The sequence below is a fragment of the Drosophila erecta genome, unplaced genomic scaffold (assembly GCF_003286155.1).
Source record: "Drosophila erecta strain 14021-0224.00,06,07 unplaced genomic scaffold, DereRS2 tig00000126-arrow-pilon, whole genome shotgun sequence".
NCBI classification, from domain to species: Eukaryota; Metazoa; Arthropoda; class Insecta; order Diptera; family Drosophilidae; genus Drosophila; species Drosophila erecta.
The window spans coordinates 10,527,583-10,540,695 of record NW_020825209.1 but is presented as its reverse complement, the minus strand read 5'-3'; the positions used below and the strand labels follow the sequence as shown (position 1 = coordinate 10,540,695).

The window sequence follows — 13,113 nt, the reverse complement described above, 5'->3', positions numbered from 1 at the left end:
AAAATAATAATTAAAAAACCACACAGCTTCGGTTTGCGTTAAAATTGAAATAACATAAGTAAGCAATTTCTTTGCAATTTAACCCTTCCCACCATTCTCACTTCCTATAGTTTCGGTTCTGTTCTCACTTAGCAAATGTTCTCACTCCAGTTTCTCTGAGCGCTCCCTTTTTCTGTTTGTTGTTACGGCGCCGTAATCCAACTGACCGTGTGGCCTAATGGATAAGGCGTCGGACTTCGGATCCGAAGATTGCAGGTTCGAGTCCTGTCACGGTCGATTGTCTAACTTTTTTTTGTTGTATACGACATATAATTTCCTTGAGTTCTGAATATTACATATTTTATTAATTCGTCAAGCCGATTGTTGCCAAAAATCCGAGCTAAGTTCGCTGAGAAATTAGAATCTTGTCTAGGGTATTGGGCACGCAGAACAACATGTAGCAGTCGTGGCCGAGTGGTTAAGGCGTCTGACTCGAAATCAGATTCCCTCTGGGAGCGTAGGTTCGAATCCTACCGGCTGCGGAGTAAATTCTTTATTTTATTTAGAAGTATTTTTTTTTTATTTTTTTTTTAAATTTATTTTTGATGTTTTTATTTTAGCCAGAAATTAAACTAATATATGTTATTGAAATAGAATTTTCAACATAACAGCACATGTGAAAGTTAGGTGTTTTAATGCATATTAATTAATCGTGTTACAGAATTATCGTTCTTTAAAGATCAAACCAAGTCATAAGCTAGTATGTTAACCTTTGGAACCGAAATTCGCATAAAATCCCGAAGATTTTTGGTATTCGATCGGTATGAAGCAGTCGTGGCCGAGTGGTTAAGGCGTCTGACTCGAAATCAGATTCCCTCTGGGAGCGTAGGTTCGAATCCTACCGGCTGCGGATGGAACATTTATTTTACATAATTCCTAGCAGAGGGTTACATTTTTGTGTTCCTTTTGCTTGACAAATTCTTCCTGTCTGCTGAATCTTTTATCATATAACATTATATAAAATTTCTCATTCTAATCTTATTCAAGCAACCACATCTCAAATTTTTTTACGTTACCTATTTGTCTGGCGTTGCGTGGACTTTACACAGATACAGACCAACACCCCATCATACACGCACAAAATTATTTACATTTGCTGCTGACGAGTTCGTTGAACCTTTGGCAACCTTTTTCGGTCTGTTCCTCGGCATTTTATTTTTGTATATACTACATTTTTCGGCTGGCTTTCCTTTACCTTCGTTTTGCCCTTCCGTCTCTGTGCGTATGTATATCGACCACCCAAAAAAGCCTCAAAATGTGTCCTGTCTGGTGTTGTCGGCCCTTGGTCCTTTTGCTGTATTGGCGTTGTTGCTGCCGCAGCCCAGAGCCCGCTGCGGCTTGAGCTACGGCTGGTAAATATGTAAATCTTTGATGACGACTTTAATATTATTAATGTGATAACTTAAAGTACAAACTAATGTTTAAATAAGTACGTAAAAGTCAATACAATTTTCAATCAAGCGTTTTAAGCTAGGTTTATCTTGTAAAAGCCTTACTTTTGCTTACATTTGGGTGACATATGCTGGGAATTTGGGACGGCAATTGCGCAACTGACCGTGTGGCCTAATGGATAAGGCGTCGGACTTCGGATCCGAAGATTGCAGGTTCGAGTCCTGTCACGGTCGTGATGCTAAGTTTTTATTTTTCGTAAGCCCAATAAAATAATTCCATGGGAGATTCCCTAGCCAATAACCCTTTTTGTGTAACCTGAGTGAGGTAAGCAGCCATCCCAACCAATTGGCATACCCAATTGAAAGATTTATTGGACTTTTACATGGGTCGTCCATGGACGAATCAACATGTGGCTGCCACTGCGAGAAGGCGAACTTTGTCTGCTGCGTCTTGCTGCCAGTGGTTGCACTGCAACAAATAGCTATAACTTCTGTAAAAAAATGTTGCACAGTTTAATGATGTAATTTGTTCGTAAGAGTGTATGTTTAACATTTGTCTCATAATTATAATATTTGGGCATCAATAAAATGTGTATCTGAGTCTGATAATTTCTGGTATTTGGTAGTTTTTCTGTGTATCTGCTGGTGTCGTTGCTGCAATTGTTGCTAGTTGCAATAGCTACACATACGTTTTTTCTTCTTTTTTTGTCAGCCAGCAAACTGAGGAGCAAGTTTTTAGCAACGAGAACGACACGCGGAGGAACAAGCTGGTCTACAAAGTGGAGGACGAGGCTGCAATTTATGTGGAGGTCCGGCCGTCCAGAGTCCGCGGTCCAAAAGAGATCCGAGGGCCCACAGTCGGCTTAGCATAATAAACGTCAGAATTAATTGGATTTTAATTGTCTGTTAAGCGCTGAAATTAAGTGCAGCCAAACTAGATTGCCGGCCAGGCAGTGGCGGTGGGCGGTGTTTTGGCGGAAAATGTATTGCCAACTCGTAGCTGACTGCTTTATTCAGCCGACTTCAGCCATGAATGGTAGCCCCATTCCCCCCCATTGCCCCTTTTTAACCCGATACCGATCTTAACAATGCTCAACCGAGCGACACACAGTACACATATGAAGATTATTTGCATGTCTCCGTTCTGGTGGTCGTTTGTCCAACTCCAGCTGTGTCTCAAGTTGAAACCGCAGCTCCAACTCCAGCTACGATCCCAATTCTCCGATTCCAAAAGAGGCACCTTGATGCCGCCGATTGCCCGTCTTTGATTGGATAAAACAGCTCGGCTTCCCTTAATTAACGAAGAGAATATTTAAAAAAAGCTGGATCTTCACAGTGCGTAATTTAAATTTCAATTGCATTTGTTTTGCTTTATTTTCATTGTCTTTCTATCAAATTGAAATACTTTCATTAGTAATACTTGTGCACTTATCCTTGCTACATCCTTGATCCTTGTTTGTTGCCAGCAACATGTTGCTGAATGCCAACTTGGGACCCCAAGAAAAAAACGAGCAGAATCAACAAAAACCGCAAGACGAAAGGCGACACACGAAAACGTTCAACGAACTTTGGCCGCAGGCTGAAAAAGTGTGGATGGGGGTACACCACTGCGTATACGCAATGCCCGGGATGTAAGGACATCAGCTGTTGGCGCTACAGGACCAAGGACCCAGGGCCCAAGACTCAGGACTCGGCGCCTTTTGATTTACGCCCAGTGGCAAAAGAAGCCGAGGCAGCAAAGCCGAAGACGAGCGGCAAAAGGTTGAAAGGAGTTCAATGCACTCCGATGACGTTAGGGATAATCCAGCAGGACGCAGGACTCCAGGACTTGTCAGTGTGTATGGACACGCACACGTGCCTGTGCAGAGAGAGCAAAAATGTTGCTTTGTTAAAAGCTGAGGCTTTTGCAGACCTAATAATACTTTTTGGCAATTTCACTGGTTTTAGTGGTAGAAAATTAGTTTTTTTTTGTCTTTTAAAAGCGTAATAAAATCAAGGATAAATTATATGTATTTTATTATTTTAAAGTTTTTCTTCTGACTTTGATGCGCTGTCGGAATAAAGTTCTTTGTAATGTTCTTAAATAAATACCCATCATTTCATTATATCTGCTTAGCTGAATATTTTTTGCAGTGCAGGATCCCGGATCCTGGGCGCATCCTGCGGAGGGCCAATGGCTTTTTGGGCTTCGCCGGCGCGTCGGCAGTTTCGGCGTCTTCGTAGGGCTTCGGACTTTTCGGCTCGCCGGCTTTTATTTTATGCCATTCCATTTTCGGGTGTCAATGTCCTACGTCCTGTGCTTGCACTTGTGTGTGTGTGTGTTGGTGTTGGTGTGTGGCATGTGTCCTGCAGCGGAGAGCGAGCAACAACAAAAACACACACTAAACGAAAAGAAAAAGTCCTCGATTCGCGCTGCGTTCTGCGTTACGCTCGTCACATTTTATTAGCCAGTTTGCAGGCTGCAGGACATTGAACGTCTGTCTCCCTGCGCGAGTCCTTTGTGTCGCAATAAATAACACACACATCAGTGTGTTAGTGTGTGTGTTCGAGTGTTTGTGTGGGCCTTCCCTGCTTATTTTTGTTTTCTTCGGCTGCCTGTTATTTGTGTCCTTTTCGGGTTTAGATGTTGTGGGTGCATTGAACTGCAGGCCGTCTTCTTGACGCTTTTTTGGGGCTTGTGTTTGAATTTCGCGGAACGTAGTTTTATATACCCTCTTCGCTAAATGCCAATTAATCATAATCTGGAAAATGCAAGAAAATTAAAGACTAATGATTCTAACAAGATTTTAAGTGAAATTGACGGAATTATCACTTTTATTTTAAAAGTAAATGGCTACTTTACAGAACATGGTTATAATATTAAACTAAGATTATCTCATTTTTGTTGTTTAAAGTATTTTCTACTTAAATTTTATCTGAACTTATCAATTAGTAATATCTTAATCGTTTGCCATAATACCTAAAATAAAATGTCCCAAGTTAGGACACATATTATTATAGGGTAAGCCCAATTCGATTTCCGATCTGCAGCGACCTGTCAAAGGTTTTTGTGTGCGCGGCAGTTTTTCGGCCAAACAATGGGTAGCGCGGCACATCCGCGTATATATCCCGATGCACCGTTATCCAGGACCTTTTGCGGATTAGGGCCTTGACAATTGCGAGGGCGAGCAAAGTTAAGGGTTAAGGGATCAGGGTCGAAGGCAGCTGGCTTCCTCTAACGGGAACACTTAACCCTAAGCATATTTTCGGCGTTTCTTTTCTTTTGTGTGCGCTGCATTTTGTTTTTTATTTTTTTTTATTTTTTTTACACTTTTTACGCTTTTTTTGTGTATTTTTTTTGGGAGGGCGCTAATGATGATGAAGCGGCCAGGGGCGGGCGGAAAAGGGGGCAGCGGGTGTTCTGCAACAACTGGCAACTGTCTCCTTGATGCGTCCTTCAGGAGCTCTCTGGCGCATGACTTTTGCCTTCTTCTGCTGCCAACTTGTGTTGCAAGTCACAAAAATACAAAACAAAAACCGAGAAAAAATACTGCGTTATTTTCTCCTCTTTTTTATTATTATTATTTTGTTTCTTTTTATTTTTTGCATGATTTTTTTTCGGAGGAGTTGCTGGCGACTTTGTCTATGCTGCAGAAGAATGCCTTTGGGGCATTTAGATAAAAAATACATGAAGGAGCCAAAGTCAAGCCAAAGGATACTAAAAAACAGATGGGCATGGGCGGTACGTGGGGGGTTTTCTCGACCAAGGGAGGCCTGCATATTGCACTTCAGAGCCCAGCAACAACAACCAAATAGCAAAAAACAGAATACAAAAAAAAAAAAAAATTAAGAAAAAAACGACAGCCAAGAGTAACAACAGAAAATTGTGAAAAAATCACAAGACGCACATAAAAATGTGAGTGAAAAAAATGAGGGACCGGGAGATGGGCAAAACAAAAACAAAAATAAAGGAAACGAAAAGTGTAATAGAATTTTCCAAGGGAAAATAGAGCCCCAAGCTCAGACATTTCCCTTCGCTGTTGTTGTTGTCATTCGCTTGTTGTATTTTATAATTTATAGAATTATGCAAAAGGTTTTTCGGCAGAATATCTCAGTTTATACTGGATAAACTACATGAGCAAAGGTTTTTGGGGGAAATCACCTATAGAGGATCTATATCTAAATATAAATGTATAAATTGCCTAATATGTTACAAAACTTTAAATAAATATTTGCAAAATATTCCAAAAATTAGTTTCGCCATTGACATTCTAATATTAAAAAAATTAATAATTATAATATGTATTTTGCCTTTAATAAATGGTTTATATAATTCTGTTATCCCCCGAGCAAATTCACTCGAATTTAAGCTGAGTTCAGCATAAAGATGCATCCGAATTTGTGCTGCCATCTGAGCCATCCCGTTCCCAGGAAAAAACGACTTCTTCAAGGGCCTGACCGAATAATGCCCGACTCTCATATATGAGATGTCTATAAACTCAAAGAGAGCCAACAATGTCGTCGCCTGGCTAATCTACAGCAATTTTTACGCTTTTCACAAGCAATCCGCAAAAAAAAGGGGACAAAATAAAGACGAAATTGGGCGGCGTTTGGGGTGATGGTGTTGTCTCAAAAGAAAGAAAACTTTGGACTTTGAATGCTCGGGAATTTTCCTTTTCATCAGCTTAAAAGCCTGGTGCAAGGACGAGTCGCGGTTGCAGGAGGCGTGGGCGGGAGCGGGGGGCGGGGGCGTGACAAAGCCGGGGCCAAAAGGAGAAGAATTATAAGAGGGACAGCGAGGAGAGGGGCCAGACCCAATGATGATGAAAGATACATTTGTAGCGCACAGATACGCGTTACTTGTACTTTTTGTCTGTGCATCTCAAAGATACCGACTCCCGCCCCTCCCATTTTCCACACCCCTTTGCACTCGTCGTGTTTATTTTATTTTTTCCGCATTGTCAACGCTTTGGGAGTCGTCGCTTCATAATCCGTTATTAATTGCCCAACGACATGTTACCAGGGCCAAAAGCACAAAAGCAGGGAAATACGGCTAAGTTATCCAGGGGCTTGGCCACTCGATAGATAATCCCAGTAAACATAGAGAAAATCTCTTGAAATCGGTTTAGTATTCCGCATTTACCTTTTTATATTTAAGCGAGTTAGTTTCTGATAAAAGGTTATTATAAGCTTGGTTTAAATAGCATTTTAAAAGAAATTTAAATTGTTATACAAATAAGCCCAGTCGGTTTCAACTTCGTTTAATAATTTTTCTTCGTGCACACATATTTGTATCTTTTGTCTGCACAACTTCATTCAGACAGCTCCAGAAAAAGTTTTGCAACTGCATCGACAAGTGTGTGTGTGTGTGAATGTATCTGTCAGCTAGTGCTTTTATATATATTTATATATCTATATATATTCTGCTGCCATATCGGTTTCTTCCGCGCCGTTGTTCTCTTTTTTTCCTCCTTGTACGGTAATTTATTTACTCAAAACACGCAAAATTATTTTATGCAAATGATTTCTCAACGTTTTCACTTGCTGGGTTGAGTCAGCTAACCATATACGCCATATCCTCCTCCGATCCCGATCCCTTGACTAAAGTCCCCTTCCCTATAATTCCCATAACCCCCGGACTTGTCCGTTTTGTAGTCTGCCATTTGGGGGCGTGGCCAGAGGGCAGGCGTTTAATTCTTAACCCACGGAGCGTGGTCAAAGGGGTAACATCTGACTCCATTGAATGGGCACCACATTGCCTATATACCACACTTTATTCGCAGGCTTGGCTAAATAAATAAATGCGAGTAACACACTGGGTTTTCGATGGTTATTTGGTGAAATGCTGTAGAGCAACATGGTTTTTCTTAATATTATGATGAATATCAGAAATCAAAAAATTCCAAGGTCCGATTGAGATGTTCAATAAAATTTGAGCTCGCTCGGCGACTCAAATGTACTCTGATATATTCCCCGATATCTGAGCCAACTTCCCAGGGTTCCTCAACGAAAAATCGTTGGCACACATTTGTCAACTGGCGATTGCGGCATAATTACAGAAAAACTCCGCTCGAATTGTGACAATTTCCAGGTATCGCACAAACATCGAAAGACGAATCGGGGAGTTGCAGAAATACAATCGAATTAATGGAAAACAGAGTTTGGAGCTGAAACAATTTCGACATATTAAGCGCTTTGTTGGTGTGCGGCCGCGAAGAAATTAATGGCGTGGCCAAAAGTGAAAATCTGCGGCCAAAAGCGATCGAAGAAGGTCAACAAAACTTCGGGAGTTCGTGTGAAGTATCGCGGCGTATCTATCAGATACATAAATTAGATGCATGCGTCACCGTTTGCCGGCCGTTTGCGAATTTTTAGTTTTTTTTTGCTTGTTCTCTGCTTGCCGCTCACATAATTTTACATTCGATTTCCTCAATTAGCCGGCTCAGGAGCAGCTGTGCAAATTCTGTTCGGATTCGGTTTATTTCGCGCGCTGTATCTATGCGATGAGCAGAGAAAAAAGTCGATTAATCAACGCAGGCTTTTGGCCGAATTTAGGTCAAAGTCTCTAGTTTGTGCGGTCGTTTATCTCGCTCGGAATGGCGAAAAGCTCAAATCAGCCCAAGATATACGCGTATCTTAAATTTGCCTTCATTCTAGTGATTCTTATACTCTTGTGCAGGGTACTTGAAATTGGCTTTAGTTATGGAAAAAACGAAGTATCTTTTCCATAATCAGTGCCAATTGCAATGTGTAGAATAAAAAAAACACAATTATTAGGTTTCCGCATTATTTAAGCAGCCTGATACTTAAGTCTAGAATAGTGTGAAAAGGCTGTTAAAAAGTTGATTTAAAATTTGAAAAAATATTTAAGAAAGCTTCTTAAATAGGGGAAAACTGCTCAAAAGTGGTATATACTCAAAACTGTATAGAATCGATTTTTATGATCTTATGTTAGGGCAATAAAAACCTATTCTCAGTTCAGTGCTTCAATTTTTGCAACTTTTTTCGACTTCATGCGTTGCCCGCTCTGATTTCTGTCGTCGATTTGCGCAAGTTGTCGTCGCTTGTTGCTTGTCTATCACTCACTTAGCATCTAGCAAATGCTCGGCGCGTTTTCTGGGGCCTTTTTCTTCTTCATTTATTTCATTTTATATATTTTTTGCCCAACTGCCTTTTGGGGCGGGTTCAACGGTCTCAAGAGTTCCTTGCCCCTCTTCAAACTGAAGCCAATCTTGTATTTTCAACTCTACCTACATTTTTGGCGATTTTAGTTGGGTTCAAACCTCTGCGGGTGGTGCTAGCCTAAAAGCCTTTAAAATTCAATCAATATGGGGTTAATTACAATGCCAGTTCGATACCTTTCGACTGTCCTAAAAGGCATGCAAATATAGAAAAGATATGGAATTTAATTGTACCTAACCATTGAAATTACCATCAAAAAAGATATGTATATATTTTAATGTAAAAATGTATTCAACACATATTTCAGGCAAATTAATAATTTCTTAGACATGAAAATGTTTTCCGTTCCTTCTTTATTTCATCATGTATAAAACTCTTCCAGAGTTAGGGTTTTTTAACAATTGTTGCATAATTAGTTATTCTCTATACTGTAACCTTTTTGCTTCAAATGTTTGGTTTACTTGTTCGAAGTAAAATAGTATTTACAAACCGCAGCCGGTAGGATTCGAACCTACGCTCCCAGAGGGAATCTGATTTCTAGTCAGACGCCTTAACCGCTCGGCCACGACTGCTTGGATGACACTTGTGGCCTAATCACCCGACTTTAAGGCCCATATCACCGATATTTTTATAGAAAAAAAAAAAACCGATCACATAACTACTAATATCACATTCTTAGCAATAGATAATGAATAATCCAAAAATATTAAATTGGTTTCCGGACTGCATTTTCAAAAGATCAGAAGTTTATGATCTTCTTGGGCAATTTATTTAATTTTTTAATGATTAAAGTGTAGATTATATATTTTTAATGCATAATTTCACTTACTATACACTTTATGTTTTCACCATGACATATATTTAAACAGCATAAGATATCTTCTAAATATTATACTTTCCGATCTTGCATTATTTTCGGAAATTCCAAAAAAAAACAAGTTTCTATCGCAGTCGGTAGGATTCGAACCTACGCTCCCAGAGGGAATCTGATTTCTAGTCAGACGCCTTAACCGCTCGGCCACGACTGCTTAATGATCACCGATCGCCAAGTTGGCGTGAAAACACGATTGAATAGTTTTTGGGGATTGGGGGCTCTATTTCAAGGCATAGGCATAAAAAGCTGAGTAAGCAATGTGTTGGCGATGATCATGGTAATGAAGGTAGGTTTTTATTGTATGGGGGCTCATGCAGGTTGAGTTCGGAATCCGGAACTTTGTGGTGCACGAACATATTCTATCTTTCCATTTCTTTGATTTTATTGACCCAAATGTAGGGTATTTGTATTAAATAAACTTGGCTGCTTCAAGTAAGTTAAGAGACTATCAAATTACTTTGCGAAATACGCAAATGAATAAAGATGAAAAATAAAAAGATTGCTCCCATTTTGAGTATGCCTTTATTAGTTTTGCTGTTAGCTTTAACAATTTCCACACAAGTTAAACAACCATATATGTGCAATTATCGCACGATCAGCAGACTTTCACAATCCCCCGGTTGTCCCAGAAATATATCAAACGATGTGATTACAAGGAAACTTTGGGTTTGGCCAATAGCATTTAGATCTTCATTGATACGACAATCGCCAAAACATACCGAAATGGAGAAACAGTTTGTTCATAATTTATCACGGGAATGTTTTAAACAGTTTTTAGCAGATATCGGGTCCACAAACATTAGATCTAATATGCTACGCAGGGAAATAGAAAGCAAGACAAGCCGAAATTAAAAACCTGCCAAATACAAATTAAGCTGACGATGGGCAAAAAAGATTTTTGCAAACATCTTGACCTTTTTTGGTTCATTGACTTGCCTGCTCTACTCTTTTTTTTCAGCTTTTTGTTTTTTTTTGCTGCCAACATTTGCGCTTGTCTCTATAAACCTATCTATCCATCTAACTATCTATCAAATTTGCTTAAATTTTAATTTTTGGCTAACAAGATTTTCGGTTTTATTTTATTTTAATTTTTGCTCTCAATGTGTTGCCACATAAAAATTAATTAAAAATCATAAAAGAAAGCGCCGTTAGCGGACAGTGTCTTACTATTCTGGCCTCCCAGGGGGGTGAAGTGGGGTGGCATTGGGGGCGGGGGCATGGGACCATGGGGGCTGCGCAGGTTCAATGTATCCGCTGGATATACACGCACAAAGTTGACTCAACTTCGGCCAAGTTCAATGCTCTACGCACTCTTAAGTGAGTTTGATAATACCCTGCCGGAACAAACAGTTATTGGGGCATGCTGATTTTAATATAATCACAGCCTAAGGCAAATATATTTTTGAATATTTATAATAGGATTGCGAAAAGATCCGTTTGTCATTTAAATATTAATATACATTACTAATTGAGTTGCATGAACATTTGGTGTATGTAATTTTTGTATATGTATTTTATATGAAAAGCGATTTTATTTGAATATTTAAGGTATTTTTTGAATTTTCCTATATATTTTGTTCCAGCAGGGCATTTGGGTTTCAGCAAATGTATCTTAAAGCTGTGTGTTTGTATCCGCCAGCTACAAACGCACAAATGCGTGTTGAGGGCGTCACTCTGCTTTTAGCCTTGACAATGAAAGCATACGATATATATATATATATATATTTGTTTGCCAGATATATACGTACCTCAAAAAAACAGGGCAGCCGGTTTCAGGTCTACGGCCTCCGAATTTTGTCTTTGACTCCTGAAGTGCGTCGCTCTTTTTCGGGTTCAAAAACACTTGGATGTGCAAAGGCCCTTTTTCGATGGCAGCTAAGGGTAAAATAATCAATAAGTGTGCTGCAAGTGGCAGACGGAGCGGCAAACATTTCGCATCGCATCTAATTAAAAATGTAAGTCGGAGGCCTCGTTGGCAGCCTTCGGTGTCTATTATTTTGGCATTGCTCAAAATAATCATTTTTCTTCTTAATCGCTGCTTGTCGGCTCGGGCGCTTGCATCCCTGGCTGCTTGGATCCTTGGCTCCTTGGATCCTTGGATGGCTGTTAAGGATGTCCTGGCAGCTGCCAAATGTTTCTGTTGTCTGCCTTCACTCCGTCTTGGCCGTATTTTTCGGCTTGCTCTGCCGTTAAATTAGAGGCAACTGAAACTATGCAGCCGAAGCTGTCTAAAGCTGCCACACTTCACTCATCCGCGCCCCCGAAATCTCCGTGACATCCCCTTTCCAGGATCCCATCTTCTGCCTTAATCCTGCAGGAAGGACTCGCGGCGAACGGACAGTTGCTTGGCGGAAATTTTTGGCTGATTTTATGGTTTTAAGAAACCAAATTTTCTTAAATGAGCTCCGCAAGGGGATGTTATTAAATCTGTTACTTCCTTTAAGGAATCGCATAGAAGCATAACAGTTTGGTGATGCAGTTGTCGTTAAATTAATAACAACATAATATATTATATTATATTACTATTATATTAATTTAACTTTTTTTTAAATAATATTTACTTTTAGTGGGTCATGTGCTGTGTACTTGGCAATGCAATAAAAAAAAGCTGCACCTTTTGTCCTTTGGCGGCTTATGGTTATGTCTGGATTTTGTTTGACACCTTCTTCTGCTGCTCCTGCTTTCTTTTTGGCCACCCTCCTTGCAGCTTTCTTTCCCTCTCTTTTACTTTTTTTTATAACGCCCTTTTGCAACGTCTTTATCTTGTTTCTTGTTGTGTGTCCTTTTTTTTGCCGCTGGTTTTGTTTTTTGTTATCACGCTTGTTAATGTCATTCGGCGACATTCCGCCTGTGCTGTTCTCGTCCTTTTTGCCTCGCCTTATTAGCCGCCATTAACACTTTTGCATGACCCCCCTGCCCGTTAACCCACCGACGCCCCTGCTTGCGGCAGACACTGTGGAACAACAAAAATGAAGTTGTCTTTGGGCTCCAAAGTCTGAGGTCTGGGGTCTTCGGTCTTCGGTTTGAGTCCTTTTTCAAGCAGGGTGCTTCCAGAAATCCGCGCATTTTGTCTTGGTTCGTGTTTTGTCGCCTCATTTTGCCGCCAGCATTTTGGGGCACTTCCCTTCACCCCCTCCCAGGAATGCAGAATGCCGGGCCCCCTCACAATTATGCCCCGCCGTGTTGGTTGTTGTTTGATTTTGGACATCCTTTCCGTGATTTTCTTTGTCTGACGCCTCTTGTTGCTGGCTAATTAAAAAGCATCTTCCATTTGCGGGCTGCCTTCGGTTTGAATACTTTTGGTTTGAGGCGTTCTTAAGTTGATTTTGTGACAGCGAATCTTAGGTACCAAAGATCCAAAGCAAAGATTAAACGTTGAATTTTTTACTAATTTATTTATATACAGAAATCGCACTGCAAAGTTACTACTTTTTCACTTTATTCTGGTTTAGTTTTCATTTGAAACTCATTACTAAATTGGTATCATTTATTAACAATATAGCAGGATACTTATAGATCTCCAAACACAAATGTGGAATGCACAATGACAGAACACCGAGCATTTGGGGGAACATTTTGAAGACCACCCGGTAACAATGGGCATTCGAATCCGGCAATAGTACAAATATATTTTTCTATATAAATTAC

At 40.0% G+C, this 13,113-nt stretch overlaps 6 non-coding genes across 6 annotated transcripts; 4 read left to right on the top strand and 2 right to left on the bottom strand.

Annotated features, from left to right (window-relative positions):
• Positions 1–203: 203 nt before the first annotated feature.
• Positions 204–276, top strand: Trnar-ucg. Its single transcript has one exon. It is a non-coding gene; the product is annotated as a tRNA-Arg (tRNA).
• A 163-nt stretch (positions 277–439) lies between these two features.
• Trnas-cga lies at positions 440–521 on the top strand. Its single transcript has one exon. It is a non-coding gene; the product is annotated as a tRNA-Ser (tRNA).
• A 286-nt stretch (positions 522–807) lies between these two features.
• On the top strand, positions 808–889 carry Trnas-cga. The gene has a single exon. It is a non-coding gene; the product is annotated as a tRNA-Ser (tRNA).
• Positions 890–1,591: 702 nt separating this feature from the next.
• Trnar-ucg lies at positions 1,592–1,664 on the top strand. The gene has a single exon. It is a non-coding gene; the product is annotated as a tRNA-Arg (tRNA).
• A 7,417-nt stretch (positions 1,665–9,081) lies between these two features.
• Positions 9,082–9,163, bottom strand: Trnas-aga. The gene has a single exon. It is a non-coding gene; the product is annotated as a tRNA-Ser (tRNA).
• Positions 9,164–9,537: 374 nt separating this feature from the next.
• Trnas-aga lies at positions 9,538–9,619 on the bottom strand. The gene has a single exon. It is a non-coding gene; the product is annotated as a tRNA-Ser (tRNA).
• Positions 9,620–13,113: the final 3,494 nt, after the last annotated feature.